The sequence below is a fragment of the Crocuta crocuta genome, unplaced genomic scaffold (genome assembly GCF_008692635.1).
Source record: "Crocuta crocuta isolate KB4526 unplaced genomic scaffold, BGI_CrCroc_1.0 scaffold25, whole genome shotgun sequence".
Taxonomy (NCBI): Eukaryota; Metazoa; Chordata; class Mammalia; order Carnivora; family Hyaenidae; genus Crocuta; species Crocuta crocuta.
Window position 1 is genome coordinate 2,826,664 of NW_027532015.1, and position 27,098 is coordinate 2,853,761.

At 41.5% G+C, this 27,098-nt stretch overlaps 1 long non-coding RNA gene across 1 annotated transcript; it reads right to left on the reverse strand.

Moving 5' to 3' along the window:
• Nucleotides 1-289: 289 nt before the first annotated feature.
• On the reverse strand, nt 290-26,895 carry LOC144241484 (uncharacterized). The gene is made up of 3 exons (XR_013338090.1): nt 26,816-26,895; nt 25,153-25,185; nt 290-1,864 (listed from the first exon to the last, which is right to left on the reverse strand). It is a non-coding gene; the product is annotated as an uncharacterized LOC144241484 (long non-coding RNA).
• Nucleotides 26,896-27,098: the final 203 nt, after the last annotated feature.

The window sequence follows — 27,098 nt, forward strand, 5'->3', positions numbered from 1 at the left end:
AGACGGAGAAAAGGGAATTTTAATTAAAGGCACATCACACAGCCTGAGAGAGGGTGGGAATAGAGGCCAGGCAGGACCCAGCGCACTGAGTTCATCTTCTGTTTCCTTCCCGGCCCAGGAGTGTGTGAAAGCAACTCAGCTTTCATCAGGAGAGAACCAGGATCAAATGCCTGAAAATACCTTGGAAGCAAAAAGCCAGATAGAAGTGCTTGGTACCCCTGGCTGCAGAACGCCTCTCAGAGTAAAACGATCATTTCAACGTGTTTTGCAGTGAAACATGTATGCAGAGTTGTAAGCAGTTCCATTTATTTGAGTAAATAGCTTGTAAATAAATCATTGGTAAACATTACAAAATTAAATACATTTTTGAAAGCTTGCCAGTATACATAAAATTCACATACTTCTTTTAAAAAATAAAATATGTTCAGAGCACCCTTGATATAAAATGTCTGACCCCTGTCCTCTGACAGGGCCACCTGGAGACATCTTACAGTAGGTGGGGCTTCTGTGGGGAGGCGGTGGAGGCCCCCTGGGGGGAAGGAAGAGTTTCTACTCTGACCTTTGACCCAGCCCACATCCATCTGATGTTGATCCTTCTCCAGGAGCTGATATATAACAGAGAAGCGCAGGCGCCCCACACCTTCCGAGCTCCAAGCAGGGATACTGGGGTGCATAATTAGGGCCAGGAGCCAGAATCGCCACCACATGCCAATGAGAGAAGCCGGAAATGCGATCTCCATCCCACCCCCGCTTCTGAACCAGCAAATGCTCCTATATTGACTTTCTTGAGAGAAGGTGAGGCTTTCTCACCTCTACAGTGTTCAACGCTCAGGTCACCTGCTCTGGTCTAATGCTGTCCAGGCACAGAAGTGACCAGATCTACTTCTAAGGAGGAAGATATCTAATTTGCTAACTTCCTTATGACCTGCTTTCATGGAGAGAGAATAATACACAGTATTTGGTTGAAAGCAGAGAATGAATTGCTACACAGTGCTTCCTTTTTCCATTGTAAAACACCACTCGGCATGGGCATTTCTCTAGACATCTGAATAGTTCTTCAAATTAAGGGTTCATAAAACTTTAAAATACCACAAACGAGGCAATAAGTACGTGACCTGGCAAAGCATCCCAATTAATGAAATAATATAAAGTCCATGAATTAAGCCCTTGACCAACTCGACTTTTTGTGGCGTAGCTCATTAAAATAACGGACACACGGACTTCTTTCACTTTGGCGCATAAAGTGAATGTTGAAGGTCAGGAGCAGCCACATGAAGACTATCTAGTGGCCTCTTGAATATACATGTGCTGTGACCTCCAATAAAAGGAAAAACCACAAGTTTAGCCCATCAATGTAAAATAAAACTCACATCTACATTTTGACTTAGTCGTGTGTGGATATATACAAGAAATTCAACATCTAAGACAATTATACAACTTAAGAAAAGTATTACCAAACTAGCTGTAAGAAAACCATCATCCCTGTGTAGTTAAGCTTCTGATTTCTCAAAGAAAATGGTGCCTGGCCCAGCCCATTCTTACATGTCTGCCTGGTTCGAGACCCCCTGGTTGGGCTGAAACCAGAGTCGTGATATTCTTGCTCTTAAAATATGACACTAACAAACCCTTTTAAAACAAAAAAGGAACATTCTTGAATAAATGTCTAATAGACACCCCCTCCCCCAAAAAAAGGTTCTCATAAGGGCAACTATTCTGTAGTAAATGTCTGCATGAAGCCCAAATCCCAGGACCCTTCTTCGTCTCTGGGAGGGTCCACCCTGTGCCAGAATTATACAGGCTTCTTCTGTGGAGGACTCAGTTTCCTCATGCCTCTTATCCGACAGAGCAGCTCCTGGATAAATTCCTAAAAGAGAGCAGAAGAAGTTAATATGACAGGCTTGCTCTACTAAAATGCGGGGTTCAAATCTGCTTGAAGTCATTGAGGTCAGTTGCCATTAACTGTAGTTGATGCATTTGGTTGGACGGGTTAACCCTGGCTGGTTCAATACAGGACATTTGTAAACAAATGAAGCATACTTAAACATCGCGTCATGACGCCTTCTCACTGCTGCTCTCTTTGAGGGAGTAAAACAGGCTGTTTTCAGTCACTGACATTACCAATTCAGCCTCCAAAGTCACATGTGGTTTAGGTCAGTCTTCTCAACCTTGGATAAACCTTTAATATGAGCGTACAAATTACGCAGAGAGCTTAGGGATTCTGATGTAGGTAGGCGGCCCAGGTTGGGGTGTAGCAGCCCAGGTGGGGGTCTGAAATTCTGTATCTCTCACTGGCCGCCAGGGGATGCCAGAGTTAGTCTCTGAACTAGATATCTAGAACAGCAAGCCTTGCACAGTGGTTCTCAAATGTAAGTCCCCATCAGAATCACCAGGGGGGACTTATGAAACCGCAGAGTGCTGGGCCCAAGAATTTTTGATTCAGGAGTTCTGGGTGAGGGGTGAGATGTGCACCTGAGAAGCTCCCTAGCAACTCGCTGCTGGTTCCACACTGAGAACCACTGATCTACATCTCAAGAGTCTTTTGACTGTTTTGACTGTAAATCAGTTTTTTAAAGCCGAACACATTTTATATCTACAATTCAGTACATACAAACACATACCTGAAAAAAAAATTTAAAGAATACTTAATGTACATAATACACCCTATATTTTCTATTCTAATTTAATTTAAAAGGTAATGCAGAGGGAGACCAACTAAAATGATTCATGCCCTATTCATAGATGGACGCCCAAAGAGCGAAGAACAATGTAGAACAGTTCCTGCTTTATACCGTCAGGAATCTTTCACTGTTGCCTTATGGTTTAAAATTTTTGGCTACCAAAAATCATATTTATTAGGTAATAACTACCTGTCTTCCTATTTTATATTTGTCACAAACAAGGCAGACAGCCAGACTTTCTGATCAGCAAGTAGCAGTCAGTGAATGACAGAACTGAGCACGTTGGGAATTTACCGAGAGCAAAACCACTAAGAAATCTTCCTCTCCACTTGGCCTTCTGAGAAACTACTCTTCAACTCCGCTACCAATCACAACCCTTAGTCATGACCTCCCAGGCCAAGTGATCTCTGCAACTACTCTCTAGCTCTAAAACACAATAAGCTTCAGCATTTAGTATTTTGTTAGCCACTAAATTTATTTTTTTGTAATGTTTTTGCTATTATAAAGTGATATGTGCTTTTTCTAAACAACTTAGAAAATATAAGCTAGCAACAATTACTCCTCAGAATGAACCACTAATATGTTTTCTCCTATGAAAACTGGGCTTTGCCTAATTGAGATCACACCGTATAAATATGTCCTTTTCTTCAATTTAGCATTATATCATTGTGTCAGCTTTCTCCCACAACATTAAATAGTCTTTCAAAAATTAACTTCAGTGGATATAAGATCCTTTCTTATACGGATATTCTGTACTCTGCTTAATTTCTCCATCATTGGATATTTGGTTGCTTCCTGACTTTCCAGAAGTATAAACAAAGCCACAATTAACATCTCTGTGCATGAATCAGCTATTTAGATTATTCTCTTCTTCGGAGAGCTATCCAGAAAGGGGTCAAAGGCTAAAAACATTTTCATCCCTGCCATTTCTGACCTCGGGCAGAATGGAACACACATGAAGTAAAATGAGGCCGTATTTTAACTTTCTGGGCTATTTTATCTAATTTAAAGAGTTTTCTAAAATAATGCCAAGGTTTCACACTTATATTCAATTTTCATTTTGTGCATTAAGTGCATTTCCTATTTCTCCCCCTGCTATGTGGTATAGGCAGTATAATGTGAAACACACTTTCAGTTTCATTGTTTTTGGAAACTATTACTCAAATGACTGCTGTAAGAAGTTTCAACAGTTCAGTATGGATTTTCCTTTTTTTCTTTTATTGCAAAGGTCAGAATTATAAATCCTATCATTTATCTTGTTAATAACTGGTAATTTTCCTGCACTATTTCTATAACATATTTTTCATAAAGTTCATTCTAAAAACAAAGATTAAATATAAGGAAAAATATACCCTAAACTACAGACCTTTCTTCTTCAAGGCAAAAGTCATTTGATAACTTAAATCAAATTCAAGTTTTCTCAAAAAATCGATCATGATGTGCAGTAATCTTAGTGATTAAAAACTTCAATAAATAACTTGTATTTATAATATTAACATCAATGGACCTCTAAAATTTTATATTAATGTAATGTATGCCTACAACTTAATATACTGTATTATACATTTTTTAAAGTGTTCATTAAATTTGCACAAGAGGTGCTCAGCTAAGTTAAAAAAGAGCAAGACTAATACTTATTCCCCATACAGAGACTTGCACAGAAGGATTTTAATGATTACAGACAATTCTCAACGAAGATTCAAGAATCTCTAATCAAAAATACTCTGATGGCTCTTGTTCATACCACACAAAAATTCTCTATGTAAGTAACAATATATCTCATTTACTTCCAAAACGGATCACTCAGACTTGGGTTGGGGATACCAATTTAGTCAGAGAAAGGCTGCCCCTTGGAGGAAATGACATCTGATGTGAGATTTAAATTAACAGAGAGGCCAGCTCGGAGAAAGTCTGGGAGCCTGAATCATTGCACATGTGCAAAGGCCCTGTGGAGAAACAAGCAAGGAGGTGGGTGTTCCTGGCACAGAAGGGACAAGATGAGTGGGGTATTAGGGTCAGCTTGCCAGGGCCTTGCTGGCCACAGTAAGGTGCTGAGAGGGTATTCTTGATGCAATGGAAAGCCAACGGAGGCTTTTAAGTAGGGAAGCAACATCATCTGATTTCGGTTTTTAAAAGATCCCTTTGACTGTCATGTGAACAATGGATTTTATAAAGACAAGAATGAAAGAGAAGCCAGTTTGGACCTATTACAGAGATCTAGGCTAGGGATGCCAGGGCCTTGAAGATTATAGAAATCAAAACAGAAATTAAGTGGGATCCATTTCAGAGGCAGAGCCAAAAGATCTTGCTAGGCTGAATGTGGGGCCCCAGTAAAACAGGGAGGGGACAGGGAAAGGGGGATTAAGGTCACCAGCCCTCAGCAACTGGAAGAAAAGTGGTGCCATTATGCTGAGATGAGGGAAAACTGGAGGGGGAACAAAACAGGTTTACAGACTTGAGGTGCCCCTTACATACATGAGGGCGAGCTTGGGAAGACAGATAAACATGACTTGGCATCTCAGCTCCAAGGTGAAGACATAAACAACAGACATCACCAGCATTTAAATCGGTGGCTTGCAGCTAAAAAATCACCCCCCTTAAAAAATTACATGTGATCCACACACATAGAGGAACCTAGGCCACAGAGACACAGGATTGAAATAAAAGTTTCTTGAAAAAATAACTCTTACTATATGTGATGCCCCTTGATATTTTATTTTGAAAAAAATAAAATAAAGGTCAAGACCAGTTCATGAGTTATGCCCATAGCTTATAAATACAATGATCTAGACTAAGGTTAATTGATGCAGTAGCCCCCAACCACAGATATAAGTAGTATGAATATAAATAATACAAATATAGATACATATTGATAGTATATTTATATGCAATATTTATTTCTATATTCTATAATATAAATGATACAGTGCAGCTATTTAAATGTAAATGAATGGAAATAAATACAACCTAAAATTCAATTCCTTATTTACACTGTGGTCACATTTCACATAGTCAGTAGCTACATATGGCCAGTGTCCACTGTGCTGGGCACTGGGGTTGTAGAATATTTGTCATCTCAGAAAATTCTGTTGGACAGTGCAGGTGACAACACTTTGGATCACAGGACTCAATGAGATAACCGACAAGGAAAGTGTAAACAGTAAAAGAAGGCTGAAGACCAAGGCCAGAGGCCTCCTAACAAGTGAGGTCTGGGAGAAGTTTTGGAGCCAGCCACGGAGACTGAAAAGGAGAAACCAATAAGAAGGAGGGAAAACCCAAGAGATTGCTGTTAAGCAGTGAAGAAAAGAACATTTTTCTAGAAAGAAGAGGCATTCAATCAAGCCAAGTCCCAATGAGAGGTTAAGAAAGTCAACACAGATTCAAAGCCAGAGTTGGCAAGAAAGGGGCCATTGTGCTCTGGTTGGGGAAGTTTTGGTAGAATGGCTCGGATGGACACTCCAGCCACTGAAAGGTTCACAATGACTTTCTTTTGGTAAACAGCTTTATTAAGGTATAATTGACATGTCATAAACTGCACATATTTAAGGCATACGACCAGCACAGGTACACCATCTGTGCAATCAACATAATGGACACATTCAGTTCCTCCAGAAGTTTCCTTACGTTCCTCTGCAATCCCTCTCTCCTCCCCTGCTCCTCTCATTCCCGGGGAATACGCTGTCACTATTAGATTAATTTGCATTTTCTAGAGTTTTATACCAAAGGAACCATATTTGTATAAAAGGAACATTTTATACAAAAGGAACCACTATGTACTTTTTAGTCTTCTACTTTTTTGGCTTTTTTCATTCAACATAATTATTTTGAGATTCAGCCACATTGTTGGATTTATTAATAACGCATTTCTTTTTTTTTTTTTTATTGCTGAGTAGCATTTTGTTGTATAGGAATACCACAGTTGGTTTAATCCATTCACCTGTTGATGGAAATTTGGGTTGTTTTTATTACAGGGCTATTATAAACAAAGGTGCTTAAAACATTCATATAAAAGTCTTTGTCTGGGATATGCTTCCATTTCTTTTGAGTAAATACCTAAGAATGGAAGGCCTGAATTGCTGATCTATTTGTTTGTTTTATTATGCCTTTGTCTGGTTTTAGTAGCAGAGTACTGCTTGCCTCATAGAATGAGTTGGGAAGTATTCCTTCCTTTTCAAGTTTCTGAAAGAGTTTGTACAGAGTAGGTATAATTTCTTCTGTAACTGTCTGATAAAAAATTCCTCTGTGGAGTCACTCGGTCTGGAGTTTTTTGTTTTGTTCAAGACAATATTGCACTGTATTCCAAGGATAGGTTTAAAAGTCCTAAAATCAGGTAGTGTTAGTCTGCCACCTCTGATGACCTTTTAAAATAAAATTGTTTGGGGGCGCCTGGGTGGCTCAGTTCATTAAGCGTCCGACTTCGGCTCAGGCCATGATCTCACGGTTCGTGGGTTTGAGCCCCGCTTCGGGCTCTGTGCTGACAGCTAGCTCAGAGCCTGGGGCCTGTTTCAGATTCTGTAGCTCCCTCTCTCTCTGATCCTCCCCTACTCACACTGTCTCTCTCTTTCTCAAAATAAATAAAACATAAAAAAAATTTTTTTAAATAATAAAATAAACTTGTTTTGACTATTCTGTGTCTTTTAAATTTCCTTAAGAATTTTAGAATCAACATGTACATTTCTACCAAAAAAAAAACAAACAAACCCCAAAACTCAGCCTGGGGTTTTGGTTGAGACTGCAGTGAATCTATAAATTAATCTGTGAACACCAACAATGAATGTTCTTAGCAACGTTTGATAGTTCTCCGTGTACAGATATTACACATCTTTTGTCAGGTTTATTCCTAAGTGTTTAATATTGTTGATATTATTACAAGGGATATATTTTTATTTCAATTTCCAATTGTTGCCAGCTGTAGATTTTCATATATTTACCTCATATCCTGCAAGCTTGTGGAACTCACTTGTTAGTTACAGCAGCTCTTTGTAGACTTATACCTTTTGCAGATGTTCTTTATAGAGTGTAAGAATTTCCCTCCTATTCCTAGTTTGCTGAGAAGTTTTACCAGGAATAGAGACTGGATTTTGCCAAATGCTTTTTCTGTACCAATGGACATAATTATACAAAGGGCTTTCTCCTCCTAGTGTCTTAACATGGTGACTTACACTGATTTTTGATGTTTATATATATGTGATGCTGAATTCAATTTGACAAAATTTTCTTTAGAAATTGTGTAGCTATGCTCATGTGGAATAATTGCCTACATTTTTTATTATGTCCTTGTCTGGTTTTAATATCAGAATACTGCTTGCCCTGTAGAATGAGCTCGGAAGTATTTCTTCCTGTTTTTTTTTAAATGTTTATTTATTTCTGAGAGAGACAGAGCATGAGCATGAGCAGCAGAGGGGCAGAGAGAGGGAGACACAGAATCCGAAACAGGCTCCAGGCTCTGAGCTGTCAGCACAGAGCCCAACACGGGGCTCAAACAACAGATTGTGAGATCATGACCTGAGCTGAAGTCAGACACCCAACCGACTGAGCCACCCAGGCGCCCCAGTATGCCTTCCTTTTCAAGTTTTGGAAAGAGTTTGTTCAGAGTTGGTATAATTTCTTCCATAAATATCTGATAAAAATATCCCTGCAAAGCCACGTGGGTCTGCAGTTTTTTGTTTTGCTTTGTATGTACTGGTAAGTTATGTCTTTATAGACATTTGTCTATTTCATTTAAGTTGTTGGATTTATTGGCATGAGGTTCATAACATCAGTAGAAACCACAGTGATGTCACCTCTCTCATTCCTGATACTGATAATTCGTCTCTTCTCTTTCCTTCCACTTGGACTAGAAGTTTACTAATTGTATTGCTCTTTTTGGAGAAAAAGCTTTTGCTTCACTGATTTTCTTTATTGATTTTCTGATTTATATTTCACTGATTTCAGCTTTCATCTACATTATTTCCTTTCTTAACCTTATTTTGAGTTTAATTTGCTCTTCTTTTTCTAGTTCTTAAGGTAGATTCTAAAGTCATTTATTGAAACCTTTCCTAATACAGAAATTTAGGATTCTATACTCACCTCTAAGCACCACTTTGGCTGCATCTCACAAATTTTTGATATAATTGATTTTCACTTCATTCATTTCAAAATAGTTTCTCATTTCATATTTGATTCCTCCTTTGGCCCAGGAGTTATTCAGAAATGTATCCTTTAGTTTCCAAATATCTAGGGATTTTCCAGACATCTTTCTGTTACTGGTTTCTAATTTAATTATGTTATTTAAAGAATATGCTTTGTATGACTTGAATCTTAAAATTTGAGACCTGCTTTACGGCCCAGAATACGTCTATGTTCTGTGAACGTTCATGAAGAAAAAGGCTAACTTCAGGCAGGCCTCAGCCTCTTACCACATGACTCGTACACATCCGGGATGTGCAGACAGAAAGGGTGAATGAGGTCATTCCCCAGATGCAACATTTCCACAAGAAAATGATTCTCTAACCACAAAGGACATGCTGTTTTGCAATACTCAGAAAAGGGCATCCTTGGCTCCCTTTTGACCTTTCCAATCCCCAGCTAAAAGGATGGGTGAGGTGGACGCGGACACCCTGGTGAATGTGGGTTCGGTACGAGGGTCAGGCATGGGGTACGCTCCATCAAAAGAAAAGGAAGGGAATGAGCATTTATCGAAGGTCTTCTCTGTGTAGCTGGTTCACATTTTACTATATGTAATCTAATGTAAATTTTATCGTTTCCATTTTATAGATGAGAAAAATGGATGTTCTAGTTCATTATAAGTAATTGTCTAAGCTCACAAAGAAAATAGTTGAACCCAGGTCTCTTGAAGCCAAGTGAGCTCAATACATAGGCACCAGGCCCCCACCTGGCACATGGAAACAGGCTCTGCCAACATGAGATGGGAGCCCCATCGCTAAGTGTGTGCACAGGGGTCCTATGGGCAGATGGACCGTGTGCACTGCCCTGGGCCGGACCGGGCCTGGGACCACTCTTGCCTCTCCCACTCCACCCCTTCCAGTGGATGGTGGGCTAAAAGAAGGTGATAATTCCAAGACACTTTGAAAGATGAGAAGCTCTGTGCTAATACAAGGAATCTAGAATCCAGAATCACTGCTCTGGAGTGATGGCCCCGCTTCCTCTCCCTCCCCTTCCCTCCTTAAAGGTACACTGTTCATTAGCCAAACATCTCCCTACCGGTTTGTAAGATCTGGCCATTCTGGTTTCCTAATGCTGGAAACAGGATTTCAGCTAACTGCAGAAGTTTTAAAAGGAAAACAGATATTGCCCTGACCCATCATTTCGAGATAAATGGCATCTATTTTTTAGGCTACCTTAGCAGCGTTTGTCCAAATGCTCTTCAAAATGCTACCTGAGATCCTGCGTCTTCAACCTGAGAGCGCTCCCCCCAACCCCTGTCGCAGGGCTCCTGTGGGCCGCTGAGGGCCAGGCTGTGCTCACCCCGGGGGACCCTGAACCGCAGTTGGAATAACTGCCTCACATACTGGCCTCTAACAAGAGGCTGGGGCCCTGCGTCCCCAGGGCCGTGAACTGCACAGTGACTCAAGAGAGAAACAGAAGATAAACAAAGACCTTGAATTACAAACATAGGAGGGTCCTTTGAAACAAATGCCTAAAAAGATCTCAGACGGGTCCCTTCCCACATAGAGGGAGTCACCCTCTGCACACACCACAGGAAGCAGGTAGCCACGTGGTTAAGAGGGGGACACTTCAAATCTGGGGGACTGGGTTCAAATCCTTGGGCATCACTTCCAGGCTAATTACTTTCTCTATGGTTCATTTTCCTCACTGTAAATTGAGAGCGATGGTAGTAAACTCACCCTCAAGCTTGGTGTAAGGATTTAAGGATTTGATGAATGAATAGATGCGAGATGGGCCGGTGCCTGGACCACAAGAAGTAGAAGGACTTGATGTCATCTTCTTCTTCACCATCATCATCATCATCATGGAGACTCTACTGATAAGAATATTTCCAGTCTGCACAAAATCTAATCGAGACACTGAGGAAAACGTGGCCGTTTCCCCTTGCTCTTCACACCCACATGCACCCTGCCACACACAGCCCTGAAGGAAAGGTGTGACCGCTGAGGCAGATGAGAAGCATGTGTCCGACGTCCAGCCAAACCGTGGTGCTCAGGTCACGGGGTGACGTCAGGCTGTGAGCAATGCAAATGTTTCCCGGAGGGGCCGTCAGTGACCCTGGCCGAGCGCATGACTCTCCCTCTGCGGCTGTCCATGCCGGGCTTCAGCAACAAGGCGGTAAGTACTGTGACAAAGTCGCGCTGGCCTCTCCCATCCTGCCTGGTCTGGGGGCTCACTTCCCACAGCACCTGCCTCGAGGACCCCTGCCCTGGACGGTCCGCCCTGCAGTCCAGGCCTGTACAGACCTTGGCCTGGGCCCTACCGGGCCTCTTCCCGGCCTCTGCCCGGCCTCTGCCCGCTTCCCCTCTCGATGGGCTGCAAAGGAGTGTTCGCTCTTCACACAGGAAGTGTTCCAAATGGACTTGAAAACATTCCTACTGTGGCATTTCCTCACCACCTCCCTCCCTCTTCCACACATGCACGTGCATGCACACTCAGACTCATACACACTCAGAGAGGTAAACTCACACACTCAGGTGCATGCACATTCATGTACACTAAAGAGAAGCACACACTCACACACTCAGGCACACACACACACTCAGAGGGGCACACTCACACTCAGGCACACACACACTCAGGGAGGTGCACACACACTCACATACACTCAAGAGGCACGCACACACTCAGAGAGGCACACACGCTCAAGCACACATACACACACTCAGAGAGGCTCACACTCAGGCATACACACAACACACTCAGGCACTCACACACGCGCGTGCGCACAGCAGCAGCAGCAAACACACCGCCTCCCACCTCCTCCAACTCTCCCTTCTCCACCTCCTGACTCCTCTGGGCTTCGAACATGGCCTCTATCAGGCTGCAGGTGAAATCTTTACCCTTCCCTCCACCTAACTCTCCTCCCTTAAAACAACGAAAAATTTTGTCTCTTAATAAACACCTTTCTAAATTACCCTGGGCCCCTCCCCCACCTCAGTCCTGGGCACTATTTTTGTATCAGAGAGTGTTCTTCATTCACCTCTTTACTCATGAACCCAGCCGGGGACCATTCTTTCCCACAAGGTGCACCTTCTGTTCTGCTGAGCACAGGGCCAAGCTCTCACGGGCACTGAAGGCCTGTCCGGGGTTCAGATACAATCATACTTACCGGGCATCTTTTATGTAACAAGCACCCTGGCCATTTTCATGTACTGTCTCGTTTAATCCTTACAACCGTCTTATAACATAGGCTCAGACAGGCTTAGAGGTTTGGCCCAGGTCACACAGCTACTGAGTGCTCAGACCAAGATTCAAACCCTACATTTATATAAAGCCATAAGAAACCTGCACTCAGCTCCTGGGAACAGATGGTAAAATTCCCTCCCTCTGTACGATGGTGTCTGGGGGCACGGGGTGGGGGGGGGGACTTTTTTTTTATTAAGCAACCAGGATAGGTCATTTTAGTCTAATTCCAAACTAAATGAAAATGACTTGACATATGAGTGACAAACACAGCTGCCATACCATTTTACATTCCTGCCAGCCGGAACACAAGCGATCTGGTTGTGCCACAGCCTTGCTAACACTTCACGTTGTCAGTCTTTTCAGTCTTTAGCCACCTAGCGAGTGTGGACTGATAAGATACTCCTTTTTCTTTTCTTTTTCTTCTCTACTCTTTTGTCATGAGGGGCTTGCCCACTCTCCTCCATATTATCTTTGCGAGTCTTTGACTTCCTCCCTTCGCTCCCCTTTGCTGGCCACCTACTTCTGCCCCCTGACCTGTGGATGGGATGCTGGTATTCCCCAAAGCTTGGCCCCCAGCCTCCTCAAGGCAGTCTCCCTGCAGGCCATTTTCCTTAGATTCTCAGATCTCCTCTCTGCCCTCACCCCTGAGGGCCAGGCCTGCACTTCCCGTGGCTCCTAGAGGTCTCCACAGGGACACCACACGGGCACATCCATCTCAAAATGACCAAAAGTAAATTTATTGTTTCCTAGCCCTTCCTCAAACCTGTCCCTCACCCTGAGAGATTCATAGTTTCCATTATTGTGTCCTGAACAAACCATCATATAGGTCTTACATTTACCTCCAAATAATCTATAAATTTAATGAACTTCTGACAAAAATATAGATATTTGAGAATAGTTACGACAGTTTGGATAAGAAAATCGTGGGTTCACCTGGCCCTTGCTACAAACTGATTATAAAGCCCCGGCAATTGTGACCGTGTGCAGTGGCAGACAAACAGCCAGAAGTAAGTCCTACATATCAGAAAAATTTGATATACAATCCAAGACAATTTCATATCAGTCGGGGTAAGGACAGACGGACTGCTCAATATATGGTACCAGGACAATATGGCAAATATAAAATGAGATCCCTATTTCACACCATACACAAAAAGAAGTTTTAGACACTTTGAATACCTGGGTGTAAAAAGTAAAAGTGAAAAATTTGAGAACAAACTATAAGGAGACAGTCTTTAAGACACTGGAGTGGTAAAGGATTTCTTAGGCACAAATCTTTAAGAAAGCACAAGCCATGAAGGATGTAACTGATAAATCTGATTTCAGTTCAGATGTAAAGCTTCTGTACACAAAAGGCAACACAAGCAAAGGAAGGTCTACAGTTTGTGAAATATATTTGCAGCTTACATAAAGGTCAAAGGATGGCCATCCGCAATATATAAGTAACTCTCAAAAATCAACAAGAAAAACACAAACAAATCAAAAGTGGACAAAGGGGGGCGCCTGGGTGGCTTAGTCGGTTGGGCGTATGACTTTCGCTTAGGTCATGATCTCGCGGTTCGTGGGTTCGAGCCCCGCGTCGGGCTCTGTGCTGACTGTCGGCTCAGAGCCTGGAGCCTGTTTCAGAGTCTGTGACTCCCTCTCTCTCTGACCCTCCCCTGCTCACGCTGTCTCTCTCTGTGTGTCTTAGGAATAAATAAAACATTAAAAAATTTAAAAAAAAAAGTGGACAAAGGATTTGAAATGGAAATTCCCAAATATGGACACATGCACAGCACATAAGCACATGGAAGAAAAATGTGTTCCACCTCCCTACCTCGCAGTCAGGGAAAGGTACGTTAAAACGACAAGATATCATCAGATTGGCAAAAATTTTACAGTTTGGCAACACCAGGCATGGGGATGATGAGGTTAAAAGAGAATTCTCAAATCCTGCTGGTGGGCATACAAGCTGGTGGAAACCTCTCAGGGCGATTCCATTTCTTGGTATAGTCTTTGGAGACACTTTGTACACGAGTCAACAGATCCAGAGTTATTTTATGCATCATTATTCATAATAATAAAAAACCGGACACAGCCTAAATGAGTATCAACAGAAGAATGGGTAAGTTACAGCAATGCACAGGAACGCCACACAGCAACAAAAATGAATGAACTAGAGCCTTCTAGATCAACATGGACAAATCTCAGAAATCTAACATTGGGCAAATCAGCGAGCTGAAGAAAATCTGCAAAACATGACTGATGCAGTTATAAAGCATGCAAGATAATCTACACGCAGATTTGTCGCTCCTGCTTAATTGCAAGAGTCCTATGCCTCTTTGGTTTCCTAGCACCATGTTTAATATACAGGAGGTGCTGGGCGAAGGTTTACGGAGTAAAGGAATATATGCATAAAATAATCACACAACTGTGACAGTTAAGTGAAGGAGCAGAGAGAGGAGACACTAGAATCTTTGTGCGCTAAGTGTGTGTGCGTGTGTGCGTGCGTGTGTGTTGCGGGGATTGTACAAAGTATCATCTGGCCCTGGCTGCTATGGAGGAAGATTCTAAAGGTTCTCCGTGAAGCACTGGAAAACTAGACAACNGGGCTGGAGCTGGGGAAGACGAGAAGCATTTGGAGAAGGGTGGAACCTAGCATGCTTATGTGCACACATGCGCATGCATGCGTGCACACACACACAGCGATCAAAGAAGTAACAGAAAGAAAAGAAACACATCCAGTGACCCGGTAAACCCGACTTTATATAACACACAGCCACCTGGCTTATGAGCAACTTCTAAGAAAGCAAAAAGCCTAAGTATGTCTCTGTGAGGTTGGTCTGGCAGCAGCCGCGAAAACAGAAGGTCCTTCCTCGCCCTGGAGTTTCTGCCGTGTGGCACTGTCACTGGGCACGGCGTCCTGGTGCCACACTCTGAGTTCTCGTCCCCCATCTCTCCTGGGCCCTGTGTCTTTTAGCTTCCACCCCCTCCTGCCTGCTCTGGCTTGTGCCAGAGGCGGCAGATGGACACACAGTCTGTAATTATCACCAGAGCCAGGCGTCTGGGACCTTTCCCTTGTCACTCAAAGTGACTCATCTGTTACACTCATTGATGATACGGCACTGCTTTGACAAAGATGGGTCCATCAGAGTCGGAAAAGGAGGAATCACGGCATCACTGCAAATCACTGCTTTGTGCATAATTAAACTACATTTATGTCATTCTTTCAAGCATTTAGAGTCATTTAAAAAGACAAATGGATCTCATGCGGTAGTCCTCTAATTAGAAGTATTTCCCCACAAAAGAACTTTTGAAAGATGCACTTAAAACCACTGCTCAGTGAGTAGTGTCACCAATCATGATTGTGTAGATCATTCAAGCTCCCATAAAGGACACCCAGCAGAAGTCTGGATGCTGAACCTGCTTTCCCCAAAAATATCACCCACTCCTCACACGAGCCCAGGGTGGAGTGAAGAGAAACCAGCAGGTGAAGATTGTGAAAGTTGGGACCCATGTGGGTCAGCGACTCCCCCGTGTACTGTCCCCTCTTTGTCATCCTAATCAATGCACCGGTTACTTCCTTAAAAATGCATATTCACAAGGGCCATCTGCTCCAGATCCAGAGTCTCACTGCCCAGTGACAGCAGAACCAAGCCAACCCACACAAGTTTTACAGAGCTTTACATAACACTTCTTCCCGAAAGTCCGACATCCATCAGAGGACATGGGGATCAGGCAAAGCGTGATCAGGGGGAGAGAAAGAATTTCCAAATCCACTGACGTTGCGATAAGGCAAGGGCAATGGAAGGGTAGGTCCTCTTTTAAAAGTGATGCCAACACCTGAGAATCGTCCCAAATGGCAAAGAACCAGCTAAGTGTTTAAAAGTCACACTGTAAATCTTTATCGGCTTGCATATCCAGGTCACACAGGAGGCCAAACAGGCAGGCAGTGAGTCAGCTCAGACAAGCAGCTTTGGGGTGTCCCCAGCCTTGTGTGACTCATGGATTGGCTCCCTGCCTTCACTGACATTTCAGCACTACAAGCACTAATATCCCTCACAATGAATAGATAATTTTCCCCTCTTTTGGGGGGAGGGGGAGGGGAGAACATTGCTTATCTTTAGAGAGGTTCGTTTGCTCACAGTGCACACCAGACCTGATCCGATTTTTCACTACATAAAAAGAGGTTTGTGAATCTGTTATGGGTACTGGTGTTATAACCACTCCTGCCAACTGAAGGTCTTAACTACATCCTGGTTGTTTTTCATTTTTTCCCTTCCTTTCACTTAAAACCACTTGACACTATTTTGTCCATTTATTTTCTTGACTATCTGCCTTTAGAGATTAATTTGTTGCGCTGGCGAAAGCAATCCCATTAATCTATTTTAGAGACTCAGACCGCTGCTCTTGGACTAATTATTTGTACCCACATTCTAACCTTTATTTGTACATGGCAGACCAGTTAACTTGCCCTCACCGTATTCAACCTTTCCGGCACTTCATTTTCCCTTCATTTACAAATAGACTTCTTAGAACCTGTACACTTACTACTCAGAAATGTAAAATAAAATCCACAAAAACAATCCCACCACAGTAAATAATCAGTGGAGGAAATCCAGGAACATTATAATCTCCTACTTTATAATCACTAGGAAAGCTAATTTTATCAAGGGTCCCATGATAAATGAGGGAGAATATTATTTGCTACAAATACCTGAATCTTGTTACGATGAAATCTTACTGAATTTACAAACTGTGAGGTTTCTGTTTCAATTGTGACTCCCTTTGCTAAAGACATAGAAATCCAAAAGTCACATGTCAAAATGCCTTTAATTTGTGTTCTTTCTTCTGCCCAGGTAAGTCTAAACACAAGAAGAGAATGTGGAGCTGTTTATAATTAGGCTCGATCACCTTTTGAAACATGATCAGTCATTCTGAATTTAATGAGAAAAGAAAAGGCCATAAAATCACAATAGTCATTCGAAAATGCCAACCACTTAAACGTCCACTGTCCTTTAAAGCCTGTACCTCCTCCACCATGTGTTTTAAAAAAACAACAATCATTAATTACTGGGGGGAAAAGCATCCAAAGCCAGACCCATGAGGCTCTTCCTATAATAGCATCTCCTTCTTTCTTTGTGTCACGATTATGGTTGTCATCATCCTTTACACGATCTTCATGGTTATCCTGCTCCTAAGAGTGTAAAGAATGTCACCTTGCCCAAAAAGAGGGCCAGTCTCTGCCCTCAGTTCCTGGAGGGCTCTAAGGCCTTAGAATATCTGCTTGATAAAAGTACCTTGTTTACCTGGAGGCCACGCTGGAGAGTCTAACAAGGTGACTTAGGGTGGGGTCATCTGACGTCAGCTCATCACACCAAGGGACTGGGGACTGAAGTCGGCCTCGTGGGCAGTCCATGGCATCTATGTGACCCAAGTCCCAATAAAACCTCTGGGCATCAAGGCTCGGGTGAGCTCCCCTGGTTGGTGATACTCTGTACACATTGTCACACATCATAGTGGAGAGAATCAACACCGTCCAGGACTCCACCAAGAAAGGACAGGGGGAGCCTCTGTGTTGGAAACGTTTCTGGACTCTGCCCCATGTACCATTCCCTCGGCTGATTTTCATCTGCAGCCATTGGCTGTATGAATGTGAAATCATGCACATAGAAACTCTCAGTGAGTGCCCTGGGTCCTTCCGGCAGATTATCAAACCTTAGTAGGGTCTTGGTCACCCCCTAAACTTACCATTGGTGTCAGAAGTGAAGATGGGCTTATACACTGCTCCCTAACTTTGCAGAGTGCTGAATACAGACCAAAAAAGAAATGCAGAGTTTTGCTCTCTGACTGCATGTCTTTCACAAGCTTACCTAACCCTTCTGGGTTGATTTTCCTCCATGAAGACCATCTTTTTTAAAAAAAATTGTTTTTAATGTTTATTTTTGAGGCAGGGGGAGGGGCCACGAGAGAGGGAGACACAGAATCTGAAGTAGGCTCCATGCTCTGAGATGTTAGCACAGAGCCCGATGCAGGGCTCGAACTCACAAACCATGGGATCGTGATCTGAGCCGAAGTCGGACACTTAACCGACTGGGCCAGCCAGGTGCCCCTCCATGAAGACAATCTTATTCAGATTTATAAACATTCCAAAGAGGAGCTTCTGCTGACCTAGTAAGAATTCAGAGAAAGGCAGCAAGGAGTAGACAGAGCACAGGATGTAGACTCAAATATGGGTCCAAATGCTAGGTCCAGCACCTTCTCCCTGGGCAGAGGGTTCCTGCTGCATTAAGAACCCTCATGAAAGTGGGTGAGCAACTGCCATACTGGGACCAAAATCCTTTTGGCCACTTGGAAAAGTTACACTCCTTTCTGGTCGATAAACTCCAATCCTTTATTACTCACCTGCCTCATTACGCTAAAGCATAGTAAGGCTCTCCTAGCCAATGGCTACAACCACAAGGATGTCATTTGCACTGATCCCAGGCTTACTTCCAAAGCTCTCAGTTCTCTCACTGTTCAGAAACATTGTTCTCAAGGTGACAGCTTCCAAAGGGCGTATTTCAACTCATTAATCCAGCCCTCAAGCTCTCTTCCTCATCCAAGCACCAAATTGCAGTCTTTTTTGAGGAAACTCCATGAGAGCCCGGAAGAAAAGAATCCTCTGCAGGTGGTCACTCTGACCCATTTAAACAGAGTGAAATGGCTACTTCCTTGGCTTTATCAAGTATGGATCCCCTAAAATCACGTTCCATTAGGCAATTTGGTAACTAACTTAGAAAACCATGGGATAAGCAGACACCCTGGCATTTCTGTCCTTTATTTCTGATTTTAAGATCCTTAATTCTCACCATAGTTAACTGAACTTATGAGGGACTGTTTTTGACCTTTTCAGTGTTTATTTATTTATTTTGAGAGAGTTGAGTGGGGGAGGGGCAGAGAGAGAGAGAGGAGAAAGAGAATCCCAAGCAGGCTCCACGATGTCCGCACAGAGCCCGACACAGGGCTCGATCTCACCACCTTGAGATCATGAGACCTGAGCTGAAATCAAGAGTCGGACGCTTAAATGACTGAGTCACCCAGTCGCCCCGAGAGAGACTGTTTTTTAAATGGACACACAGCTGCACTGCTTTATCTAAGTCCTTAGATTAGTTATAGGCACATAGATGTTCAACAAACATTTGTTGAGCAAATGAAAAGAGAGAATATAGCGAAATGCCAAGTCACGTCTCCTCTGGTCGCACACAGCTTATCTGTGTTGTAAATACCCAGTTTATATTTTGTCTCCACTGCAATCATCTCAGAACAGGAGCTCCGAGTGCTTCCATGAACTTCCGCGTACACGTAACTGAACGATATTTTGCAGGACAGGTTAAAATGCTAAATGGAGAGAGAGCTGATGTGAGCAGGATAAGTTAACAATGGCCCCCACAAAAGTTGGACAGAAAAGCTAGATGGAGTCACCATGACCCCACGGAGAAAGGAGATCCTGCCTTCTTACCGTCACTGTGGGGAGAACAACAAAGCAGGTCTGCCTTTCGAGAAACGCCGGTCAATTTCTATTTGCAAACCATGATTATACATCCATTTCCTGCACTATCCTACCTCCGTGACATTTCCACGACCCAGCCAATTACTAGGACCCAGTGAGATGCCTCTCACCACCTACTCATAGACTTAGTCAGCCTTCCTGAAACCCTGATGCATATTCACCTACAGGCTCTGATTGCTCAAATGATATGTAACATCATAACCTCTCTTTCAAATAATGAAATAAACACACACACAAAAATATGCTACTTATCAGAGAGCAATGGCACAGCCGTTGTTAACTATAAATGGAGATTTTTAGAGGTATGTTGACTGGACTGACAGATCCCCTAACAGACAGTAAGACAGAACCCTCAAGCCCATAGTAAATGCATTTTTTGTCCACCATATCAGTACAATGGAAGTGCTCCTATGTCATCCTAAGATTTGAAAACCATGTAATAGAAGAGTGAACAATAGGAAAGGAAGCTCCTTCCTAGCCTGCTCACTGGCCCCAACACCTTACCTCACAGTTCTATGATGTCCACCCAGTTGTCACTACTGATCATTCAAACCCAAGTAATAACCAAAATTAAATTACTCCTTTTCTTCTTGCATTATATAGAAACCTTGTTTTTCTACATTTAAACCAGCTCTGTTTTAATGTTAGCTATGTCACAAATGGCATTTACTTAAGGGGAAAGAATTAAAACACCATTCTTACTAATCAATCACAAACACATTAGTGTGGTGACCACAATTATGCTGCTCTGTTTTGAAGGGTCCAAGTCAGAAAAGATCTGACATTCGGAGTCCACAGCTGGGAATATGAATCAAAATTGGGAAAATACAAGTTCTTTTCTGATTGGCCAGAGTCTCACATAAAATGAAACCATGGACCCAAAGCATATGACACACCAAGCACGGTATCACTCCGTGAAATTAGCAGATTCTTTAAAGTGTACTCTTCAAACTGAATAATTCAAGATCATCCTTGGTGAACTGGGCATTTTGCATATATAATATGTAATGGAGAAGTATTACCTTATGAAGAACCAGATTTGACTAGCATGTGTCAAGCTTTATGCTTACCCTGACTTCTCCAATTATTAACTATATTACCTTAGGCACGTGACCAAGCCCTTCTTGTCTCAAATTCCTTACCCAATAATAATAGTGTCAGCCTCACGGCTTTGTTGTGAAGAAGAAATAAGTTAATACATGTAAACTATTTAGATCAGTCCCTCGCATATGCTTAGTAATTATCTATTATTATTATTATTATCTCTAAAAGTATTATCAGTGCAAAAGCATCAGGAGGAGGAAATGGAGGCTCAGAGAAATTGAGAAAATGGTTTAAAGTCACACACATGTAGTGCTCGTGCTGACATTAAGACTCTGGTCTTGAAGTCCAGTCTTCCCACCACCCACCCCACCTCTGCAAGGAGACTATAAATAAATATCCCTGATTCAGCAACAATGTCTTCCTCACATTTCTAACTTCAAAGTGACATAAAATTGTATGTAAAATCCATTGATCAAAAAATAGCATCTCCAGAGAGGAGTATTTTAAAAAGAACATCATTAATTGGTAGGCACTTAGTTGGGACAGAACAAAGTCCTTTAACATCCTAAATGTGTTGTCAAGTAGTTTCGGAAAGAAAGAGCACAAAATCAGGTGTCAGAAACCCGGGGTCGAATCCTCCCTTTGCTCACTGCTGTCAGGTCATAGACAAGATAACCCAACTTTTCTTCTTCAAGTCATGCTTGTGAGGGTCAGATAAGATAACACTTGTTACTGCAATGCAAACTCCAGAGCTCTGGAAAAATAATACGCTGTGGTTTTTATCATCATAAGCCAGGAGCCAGCCTTTTCTGAAATGACCCTTTAATGGATGAATGATTGTATCTGCCATTCCTTAGCATTTTACACCATTTCCATTTCTAGAAACCAGGAGCTAAAGAACACAGAGATGTTTCACTTATAAATTCCACTGCCTTTCCTACTTTCTTCCTTGGGACTCCAAAGTGCATTCAGATATTACATGCTTTCATCTCTTAACCCTCCTTATAAAAACCGATGAGGAATAGTTTTGTTCTGGGGGAAGCAAGACTCACATCTTCACTTAACTGCATGGCCAGTCACAAGTGTGAATATTTTCCTTCCCACATATTGCAACGACTCGAGAAGAATAGGGCCCATGAAAGTCCAACCTTTCTTACCTAAATCCCAGAACATGAACTGTCCCCCTAGAACAAGAAGTAAAGAAGGGAATGATTAAGTGAGTAAATGGCACGTCCACACCTACCAGTCTGGATCTACCCTCGGCAGCAACGCTACCACTCCCACACAACATGTTAATTCAGTGACACAGTCCATCACCTTTCTGATGACTAAGTCCTATGACTAAATCCTAACGACCTAATAACTAAATCCTACTATTCCTGTCTAACCTCTCACAAGAATTTAATATGTCTCCAAATAGCTCATTATTTTAACCCTTGCATCAATTCCCCAGGTAACTATAAATAAAGAAGCTCTTTTCCCCAAAGAGCTAATGGTGAGGTCTCTTGCCTCCTTCCTGTCCTTCCTTCTATAAGGTCTCTAATCAAACTATCAACTCTTCAAGGAATTTGGAAAGTCAAACTCTTAAAAAAAAATTCAGATAGTGACATTCTGAGAAGTCCCCTTGCTCTGTACACACACACACACCAGCAAAAATAATCTGGTTTGCAACCTGGTCACTCCATGGTGAGATCCGCCAATGGACAAGCTGTGCTCACATTACAATAGATTCAATCGGCTTACTGGCTCCCAAAACTCAAACATGGACACGCTGCCAAAAATCAGCAAAGACAAATGAGAACAGAAAGAAAGAAGGTGAGATTCAGAGAAAACAGAGACAATGCAGAGAACAGAAACACCTTAATTGCAAAAACAAAGAAATCAAACATTTGATTAATATTCCCAAAGAGAAAAAGAATTAGAAAATGTATCCATGAAGGAAGAAATACTAAAAGTAGTGAACAGAGATCAAGAAAGTGCACTTGAATATGAAAGATAATACAACTGAAATTTTAAAATATCAGTAAAAAGGCTAGAAGATAAAGTCAGAGACATCTTCCAGAAAGTAGAACCAAAAATCAAGGAGATGGACAACAAAATGAAAAAGGTAAATTACAGGCTCCATCCAGGAGATGTAACATCTATATAACAGGAGAGACAGTATTATAGGATACTAAGGAAGAAATTAATAAAAATAAAAATAAATAAATAAATTTTTTAAGAACTGAAATGCATAAATCTTTAGACTAAGAGAGCTTGCAAAGTACCCAGCAACGAATAAAAAAGAATCCAAACTGGGGCACCTGGGTGGCTCAGTCGGTTAAGCACCCAACTTCAACTCAGGTCACGATCTCACAGTTTGTGAGCTCAAGCTCCACATTGCGTTCTGTGCTGACAGCTCAGAGCCTAGAGGCTGCTTCAGATTCTGCTTCCCTCTTTCTCTCTCTGCCCCTCCCCCTTTCATGCTGTCTCTCTCCCAAAAATAAATAAGCATTAAAAGGACCCACACTAAAGCATATTACTGTAAAATTTCAAAGTATGGAGATAATCTTAAAAGTTAATTGAGGGGAGAAAAACAGGTCACATACAAAGGTCTGAGAATGGAAGTGACATCAGACTTTTTAATACTAGAAGTGACAAAAGAGGGTGATGCCTTAAAATTGAGGTTTTTTGTTTGTTTTTTTAAGTTTATCTATTTTGAGAGAGAAAGAGAGAGGGCAAGCAGGGGAGGGACAGAGAGAGGAGAGAAAGAATCCCAAGCGGGTTCTGTACTGTCAGCACAGAGCCCTACATGGGGCTCAAACCCATGAACCATGAGATCATGACCTGAGCTGAGATCAAGAGTTGGACACTTAACCGACTAAGCCACCCAGGTGCCCCTTAAAATTGAATTTTAATAATGAATTTTATCCCAGAATTCTATGCCATCCAAACTATTAATCAAGATACATTTTCATACATATAGAGATTCAAAAAATTTACCTTCTATGTATCCTTTCCCAAAAAGCTACTAGATAATGTACTTCTGCAAAAATGAGGAAGACTGAGATTTAGGAAGCAAAGCATCTAACAAACAGTACAGCAGTGAACAGTAATCTCAGTACAGTTAGCTACTCAGTAGATCCAGAGAATAACTTCTCCAGATTGCTGCACAGGGATGCCAAGGGTAAAGCCTGAGATGGAGGCATAGTAATGATGGGGTTGAGCATACGAAAATATACTACATGTTTGACAAAGATCTTGGAGAGTTCAACAAAAAATAGCAATAGGTACTAGACAAAATAAAAGATAAGACAGTTATCAATTCCAGGAAAAACAAAGGGCTATACCAAAAAGGACCCATGGTCATATTTCACTATTTGGCTTAGCAGCGAAAAATACTTCTTTAAATCATAATATTATAAACGTGACCACTGATTCAACAAAATACTGGTCAATAACTTTATTAAGGGGATGGAGGAAAATAAATTATGTGGATAGTAAAAGAGTTGTTATATTTCCCCTTAAGACAATACATGAAAAAAAAAGTAAATGAATATTTGGGGATATAAGAATAAATAAGAGAAAAACAGCCAAAAGTATTGGTGTATAAAATTATATAATATACAAATATAAAATACATACGTTTAGGAAGAGGAACTGAGGAATGGGAAAGGCAATGTTATTTTTTATTTATAAGTCTAATTTCATTTTTGGCTTTTAAAACTATGAATATATATTACATTAATTTAAAAATATTTAATAATTTAAAATTTAAAAATTAAAAACCTCTATGACTGTGAGATGCAATTAACATAAAGGAAAACTGGAGCTTGTAAGATTGAAGCTCAAAAAGTACTTGGCCTCAAGCCAAATGATCACAAACACCCTAGTCATTTAAATCTTACACACTTTTGTGAAAGTATGCTTCCCTCTCACTTTGTGATTATGTCACTTCAAAAATAACAAGTCCTACCACCATCACTTTGATATTGCAAAAAACATCCAATGAATCTCCTAATTTCTCTGATTTATTACAGGAACAGATGAAAAGGACTTCAATTACCAATCTTTTTCATAACTGATCAAATCTTTAAATTCTACACTGTGCTTTCACTCTTTAAAGTATATATTAAATGCTTTGATCTAATAAACTAATATCCAATAAAAGCAATTCTTCTGAATGACAGAATTCACTTTAAGCTTCTTGAAAATGCATATCTGTATACTAAAAAAATGTAATTCTCGAGTTATAAATCTAAGACTTTTACTAAAAGGATTCCAAACCCTCTTGCAAATACCTTTGAATTTGGTTTTTATATAAAAACAAGCAACACACCCAATTCCATTCATTTTGAGTCTTCCCGAACCAGACACATTTCAGCACACATTTAAGGAAGTTAACACTACTCAAACATGGACTTCATCTGTGGATAATAACCACTGCTTAGTATACACATAACCAAGCCTATGAAGTGTTGTTTAGCTTTAAAAATACACAAACTGATTTAATAAAAAAAAAACGAATTCAAACATGGCATTTAGGAAAAGCAATTTGTTTACCTCTGTTGGTTTGTAGCAGTCTACAAGAGCTTCCTAGAATAAAATACACAGAAGGCAAGTTTGATTATCTTGAAATTTAGTATCATTTTTAAAGTGCAATTAAAAATCATTTTATCTTTACAGTATTCTTCTAAACATGGTCAACCCAGATTTCATACCGACAATCTAGAATCACACTTTATTTAAGTATCTGTTGGTCATCTTGAAGGTACCGAAAATTGTACCTTCCTGGGAAGAACTGCCTGGCACCCTTCAGAACAACTCACACGCCTTTCCTCTGGGCTACCAACTTGGTTAATAATAAACTGTGTATACTGAGGTTGAGACAGCCTGTAGGAAATGGTTAAGAATCACCCTGGACATGGAAAGCCAGGTGCCTGGCTCTGATTCAACCACAAACCACTTGCCTATCACACCTCTGCTGGTCAGTGTCCTCGCCTGGAAACCAAAGCGGGTGGGCTGATGGTAGCTAAAGCTCCTTTCAAGTTCTCTATTTTTTTTTTTATTAATTAATTTATTTTGAGAGAGAGAAAGCATGAGCTTGGGCGGGGGAAGGGGAGGGAAGAAAATCCCAAGCAGACTCTGTGCAGTTAGAGCAAAGCCCGATGTGGGTCTCAAACTCACAAACCATGAGAACACAATCTGAGCCAAAATCAAGAGTTGGATGTTCAACCGACTGAGCCACCCAGACACCCCAAGTTCTCAACTGATCTTTTTAATGTCATTACATTTTCTATAGAATCAGTACTTGCTTTGTATTTTTTAACATTCATCACTAGATGCTATCATTTCCCAACTAAATTTACCAATAAGAAATAATCATTAAACCAAAACATTTCACCACTCAAGGGACACTAGTAATTATTAACACATTGAACACATTAATACATTAAAATATGCCCTTTAATTGCCTTCAGAGATCATCTGCCATTGGCGATAACCAACAGCCATTAACAGTAATTATCAGTGAACATTAAGAGCAATGACAAGTCAAAAGTTAATTGGTTTTAGAATCTCCCAAATGCAGATTTTAAAATGATAGATTTGACCTCCTGGGGAAGAGAAATAATGTTGTATTGCTCTGGACTAAGGAAACATGAGATACCTCAACATCCACTGTTGTGCTAGAATACTACCAGGTGAGCACACTCTAATAAAATACACATTATTAAAGGGAATTATATTGTAAACAATCTTATCTAGAACTCTTATTTCATGGGTGATATAATCCATAACGGTGAGACCAGAGTCCCAGGTGTGGGTTCTCCAGTTCTGGCCTGGAGGCTCTCCTTCTCATACAATCGTGGGGTGTCGCCTCCTTCCCTGGCAAATGGATTTCTGGACACAGAATTAGTTCTGGACACAGAACATCTCCTTTTGTTCCAAGGAGATGCGGCCATGGAAGTCCATACCCATTAGGTGGTTTGAGAACTGTCAGTTCTCAAACAAGATGGTAAAGTATCAAGTTCCCTGATGCTTTACCATCAGAGACGCGGTTCCTGACAGTGAATACCTCGCACTCCACGGCTTCCCTCTCTGCAGACTGTCATTGCTCAGGTCCTGGTGGCATCATTGCTACGGGCAGGACCAGCACGTGCCCTGGAGACCCGAGTGCATGCAAGCATCCATGGCTGGCAAGTTCTAAATTTTGAAAGCTACTTACCCGTAACTTTAAAGCTCTCTCTTCTTCACTGTCTGCATCAAGAAGATCATCAATGTCAATTTCTACTTCTGGCATTTCTTCTTCCTGGGGGGCAGGGGGAGAAATGGGAAGGCATTCTATTTAGTGAGAAACTACATTGCAGCAAACCAATTTAGTTAATTTAAATAAATGACCATCAGTTAAGGGTGGGGGATCAACATTGGGGGGGGAAGAGAAACTGGAAGAGGAGGGAAAGGAGAAGAGGGAGAGTAGGAGAAAGAGAAAGAAGGGAGAAAGGGGAAAC